Below are 6,178 nucleotides of genomic sequence, written 5' to 3'. Positions count from 1 at the left end.
TGATCAGTGGGAGGCCGAGGATAAAACCCTGCAAAACAACGCTAGCCTGGCTGAGTTCAAGAACATGAATAAGTTGAGCATTTTATACATTATCATTCCTCGTTCAGCCAATCTCTCAAGAAACCTACAATTTGCGAAAGGTGCGCATGGCAACGTTTTTATTCCAGTGAACTATTTTTTTTTTGAAATTATTATTTTTTTCTATTTCTATTCCAAGAACAATTTTTGAGTAAAATAAGGTATCTAGTAATTATAGAAAATTTCTATTCTTGGAATAGAAAAAGAATAGAAATGTGTTTAGTAAAAATTTATAAATTTTTATATTTATTTGTTCTTTGTTCTTATTCACGGACCATTGACCGCCGACCGCCGCCGCACGACCGGCGCACGAACGCCCACGTCCGTCGCACGACTGCCATACGACCGGCGCACGAATGCCCCACGTCCGTCGCACGACGCCGCACGACCGTCGCACGACCGGCGCACGACCGTTGACCCCACCATCGATCGCCGCTGCAGGATTTGCTCTTGCAGCTTCGACTGCAGTTGGGGGCGGCGGATAATGGGCTGTGTGCAGCGGTCTTGTGGCGGTGGTCGATAGCAACGATCGGCGGGTGTGTAGCGGTAGGCGGCGGTTGTGTGGCAATTGGCAACAATAGGGCTGCCGGCGGAGGGTGGCACTTATCCATAATAAGATATCAAGCAAGAGAGTTGCCAATTGAAAAATAAATAAAGAAAAGATTGTTGACATTCGAATTTTTCTTTTAATAATAAAAATTTAAAAATATCAACAACAAAAAATTAATAAACAAGAAAATTAAAACATATATAAAAAAAGAAAATGAAAATGAATGATATTATAATAATAACAATGAAATTCGGGTAGGCCATTTATGCCTGGCCCGGTTCCTTTAGTAAGATTCCTGGCCCACTCAGTCTTAATCCCTGAATTAGCCCAATTTCCCTCTAATCTTTCTTATTTTTAATCCAGCCCAACCCTTTTCTTCGGCTTTCTCCTTTTCTCAGCCCATTTTGTTGTTTCCAAAGCCCGGCCCTTTTGCCTTTCTCCTCCCTGGCGCACACGCGCGCCTGTGAGCAAGAACGAGACGAGCGGCGAAGGGAGGAACGGTCCAACGAGAATGTCCGTGAGACTCACAGGCAGGTGAGGCGAGCGAATCCACTGTTCTAGAAGGTTGCTAGCCGGCGTATGGGGAGTCGGGCTTAACGCAAAAAGATTCCGTTCGAGCGAGAGAAGGAAAAACGGCCGAGAGAAAGCAAGCTTTGGAGAGAGAGAGAGAGAGAGAATTTCAGATTTTCAAGCTCCGTTCTGGTCGATATCTTTGATTCGAGCTCCGCTGCATTTTCCTGAGGCTTCGAGCGAGCCGAGCCATGGCCGAGTTGAGCGACTCAGTGTCCACGTCGACGTCGACGCCGTACCTTTCGAAGGGAAGGAGCGTGTGGTGAAGACGAGCGAAGATTCGGTTTCCGTGTTCGTCTGCGGCGATCGGGAGAAGTCCGCTCTGATAATGCCTCCCGACGTCGCTCTCAATTATACGTCGTGTTTCTAAGTGTCGATGACCTTGCAGACCACGTCGTCGAAGTGCTCGACTTCTCTGGGCTGAAGGAAGTTCTGTGCTTAGGTGTAACGGCCAGTGCTTACATCCTGACTCTCTTTTGCGCACAAGTATGAAGAGCGGGTTCTTGGTCTGATCTTTGTTTCCCCAGTTTGCAAGGCACCTTCATGGACTGAATGGCTTTATAACGAGGTGTTGCTGAACCTCTTGAAGGAGTTTCTTCTCCAGCGGTACTTCAGTAAGGAAATTCGCTGCAGCATGCACGGTTCAAAATCTGACGTCGTTCAAACTTGTCGAAAGTTGCTGGATGAAAGATAAAGTCTGAATGTCGTGCGCTTTCTTGAGGCCATGAATAGGAGGCATGATCTGACAGAAAACTTGAAGAATTTGCACTGCAAGACACTCACTTTTGTGGGTGAGAGCGGTCCATTCCATGCTGAATCAATGTACATGAGTGCCAAAATGGACAGGAAAGTCTACGCTCTTGTTGAGAGGGGATCGTCGGCCATGACAGCTGAAGAGAGCTTCGCTGGAAAAGAGAAAAATAAAACTAAAAGAGAAAAGACGAGAGAGAAGACGGTGACTCCATTCCCGAAGCAGGTAAGCTCCTCGCTCCGAACGCTCTACTTTGCCCTGTTTTTGTTGAAGCTGAGATACAATATTCATTCATGAATTCGTGAGCGAATTGTATAAAAATCGGGTCGATTTGCAATGAATAATGCCGAATGAAAGTTTTATTTACTACGTATAGGTCGAGAGATGCATTTCAATCGAATCTGGAGTTTATTTATATTTGAAAATGCCTTCTATCTGTTTGATGATTTGCCAGAACGAGATAGTAAACTAAGGATTGTGTAATCGATGTTTGGAAACTCAGATTGACACTCGAATCCTTCCACGATTACTGAAATGTTTCCTCTTTGTGCTTTTTCGGTGATTTTTCTCGATGTCATTGCATATGCTTCAACTTTCGGCATCGGCCATGGATGAGTGCTTGCGTTGGAGATACCGTTTCCTTACAGGTGTTGCCCACGGTTAAAGGCCATCACCGTCAGTTCTCTGTATTTTTCTCTCTATTGTGTGTGTGCGTATTCCTTATGTCGCTTGAGAGTTGTTAATGCTGTTTTGGCCGGATATCAATGGCCATTCGAAATCGAGTTTGCCTTGGCCATCACCGGCGGTGTAGTCCTACATCGGCGTCGGTGCCTCTGCCGACGTCGGCTCGATTCGAGTTCAACGGCTGCAAGCATCGGTGATGGTTCGGCGAAGAAGAAGTTGCAGGCGAAGAGGATATCGTTGAAGAAGTTGCAGTCATTGAGAAGATTGAAATTTACAAGTTGTATCTATCGGCCTCGGCCCAAACTCTCACGACTAATCCCCATCAAGGCCGGTAGTCCCCGAGCCATTATTAACACTTCAATGACTGTGTTTTTTTTAAAAAAAAAAAAAAAAACAACGAGGCCTCCAAGTGTCCATTCAAAATGATTAGCAACGATTACAAATATACAAAAGTGAGTTTTAGAATCATTAAAATTAATTTAAGGTCAACCATCTCCCCTTTTCTGTGAAGACAAAATCACTCTTAAAACCTCAAGCAAAACTCCCTAAACATACTACAAGGGAAATAAATCAAGTGAATCATCACATATAATGTAAACATTATACCATTCTCCCTCTTTTGTCATAACATCAAAAAGGGCTTAAGGTGGAATGTATCATCAAGCACACAATGACCATTTTTATCTCAAAGATATTCATAAAATGTCAATTCAATAGAAGGTCTACGACTATTAAGTGCAGCATAAACATAACGCAAGTTCAATACAAACATAAAGCACATTCCTCATGAAACAACTTCAACACAAATTACAAATTAATCTAACTATGAGTTTAAAACGGACGATGAGAAAAAGAGAGGCTATTGGGGAAATTGTGGATAGCTGCCAAGTTCAACAAGGTGGGCTTAGTATTTGATCTAAGAACAGTTTCGACTACTTAATGCGAGCTTGCCTTTTAGCAACTTTGCTCGAGTCAAAAAGATAGAGTCAGTAGTGCTCATTATAAAAATGGCCAACCAACTACTGGCCCTTCAGCCACTAGTACCTTTTCTATTGATTTTAAATTTACCAAAATTTGCATCCATATAAGCATGAAGGGAAAAAGATTAATTCCTTAATACCACACTCCTAATGATGGTGTATCTTAAAAATATCTAAAGTATGTTTAACGGCAATCAATATATCAATCACTTGGCAAGCGTAGATATAAAGAGAGGGAAGGGAAGAGAGATGCTCAACCAATTTTACACTAGTTCGGCCCAAATTGGCACATTCTCCACTCTCGAGACCATAAGGTAGTATTGCCCAATCCACTATACTTGAAGCCTCATACAAATGTTGGTTTATAGTATAGATGACAGTCCTCTATGAAGAAGATGCAGTCTTTCAAAAAGAACTTGTCCCGCAAGTTTAATCTCACAAGAAGTTGAATCCAAAGTATATACAAGAGAGATTTTTGTAAGTAATATTCATGTATGCATGCCTAAGACAATGGTTTACCCTATCCATAGGAAAACAAACTCAATTAGTGTTACTAACACTTCAAAGAGCTAGTTTTTCGACCGTTGAGGATTTCAGCATTTAAAAGAATTGGCCGGGCGCTCGCTGGATTGAGCAGGCGAGATTCAAATTTGAACTCAACACAAACAAGTATACAAATAGAGTTATTTTCACACTAGGTCAGGCCTTCTTTAACTCTTGCTAGCCTACACAAAATTGTAGAAAACATGTTCAAACAGCTTGTAACAATTACAAATATACAAAGTGTGTTTTAGAATCATCAAAATTAATTAAGGTCAATAGTGACAACTTGTAAAAAAAAAGGCGCAACTAAAGATTAGGTATGACTATGAAAAATTTAATATGATAAATGTAACTTTTCAATGCTTTAATCCATTCTAATAATTGGGTGAAAAAGAATATGGTATGTTACTATAATATTTCAGGTAACGACAAAGGTTTTTGTGGTGGTTTGTGTGAACTTTATCTTCACTAAGGAGTAATGATACTAGGCAAAAATGATAGATGAGGGAGCATATGATTATCCTACATAATTTTGTTGACAAAATCAAGTTTTGAAACCTTTAGTTTTCGTTAAATCTTATGAATAAGAAAGATACATGTCCATTTTTTTTCACACGATTGATATTAAGATCTTGTAACCAATTGATATGATGCATATATTGAAATATATAACATAATTATGAGGAGTAGATATACCTCCGATTATTTATGTCACGCCCTGACCTCGAGCACGCAAACATCCCACTCTGGTCAATAGAAATTATGCGACTCTTCAGGACACGTCGCCGACTCATCTTTTTATTACGCATGCGGAAGCGAAACAAATCCCCTGACAACATTTAACTTGGGATAGAAAAGCAGGCAATCAATCACAACCAAACAAGCTTTCTTATAAACACATAGGTTTATATACAATACTGGATTGTCTACAAAATAGACTAGCTCAACAAAAAAGGAACTGTCCTATGATTGACTAGTCAAACACATTTGTCAATTCTTCAGTCTCCACCTCCACAAATGTCCATGGCTTCGAGTCCTCCACGACCGCCATCTAAGGACCTGAAAATATTATCCCACAACCGGGATGAGACAATGTCTCAGCGAGTCCTACCCTCTAAGACCCGATTAGCAAGAAAATACGCCTCAGGGCATTCTAGCCACACAAAGAGGACATAGGACTTACCTTGCCTCAGTCATTTCCTGCACGTCAGTACATTTCATAATTCAACCAAATCCGATCATTCACAATGATTCAGTTCAATCATATTATCTATCTTTCCATACCGTCTATCAAACCAGTCCTTCTACCAAAACCCCTCTGGTATGTTATGAATCTATATTAATATGATCTCTTACCTTAGCATTTTTTTTGGATAGAGAAACCCATTCGATTGATCGAAGCCGGGGGCTAAACCGAGGTTTTAATTTGATATTAACTCATAATCGAGGTATGTGTTTCATGTTCTGTTTTGCAACCCGGACGTTTATTCATGAAGCTGATACTCGCATATTCTTCATAAAATGAGTGGGCAATGGATGAGTGTTAAGAATACATGTCAATTTTGAAAGAAATAGAGCAATTGTCACGTTTGATCATGCTAGAATGAAACTTGAATTTCTTGAATTATCTAATTGAAGCTCAATTTCGATTGGTCGTGATGTCATTTTTATCATATGAACAAGTATGATGACTTAGGCGACTGTTATGGTGAATTGGTGATAATTTTTCAACAGATAACCATGTTGTTATGCCTTGAACGTGCTGGATATGGGCTGTCATCACTATTCCTTTGCTGGTCATTCCTTTTTCGGTGAAGACTGAATTCATGTGAAGCCCCATCTAAGTGCTGTTCTAATTTGCCGTGATGCGGTGTTTGTATGTTAATGATTTCTTAATCATTGGGCATGTTTGTTGTTAATTGCTTTGATTGAGGTAATGCTGAAATTCATGGAGTGTCTCAGTGAAGATTTGATTCACAGGAGGGACCGAGAATAAGAGAAGGAAACGAAAATAATAAAAAA

The 6,178-nt window shown here is 40.5% G+C and overlaps 1 pseudogene; it reads left to right on the top strand.

Moving 5' to 3' along the window:
- Nucleotides 1-1,139: 1,139 nt before the first annotated feature.
- On the top strand, nucleotides 1,140-2,879 carry LOC108956440 (annotated as a pseudogene).
- Nucleotides 2,880-6,178: the final 3,299 nt, after the last annotated feature.

Source organism: Eucalyptus grandis, chromosome 2 (assembly GCF_016545825.1).
Source record: "Eucalyptus grandis isolate ANBG69807.140 chromosome 2, ASM1654582v1, whole genome shotgun sequence".
Taxonomy (NCBI): domain Eukaryota; kingdom Viridiplantae; phylum Streptophyta; class Magnoliopsida; order Myrtales; family Myrtaceae; genus Eucalyptus; species Eucalyptus grandis.
Note: the sequence above shows the minus strand (reverse complement) of the source record. Positions and strands in the feature narration are given on the sequence as shown.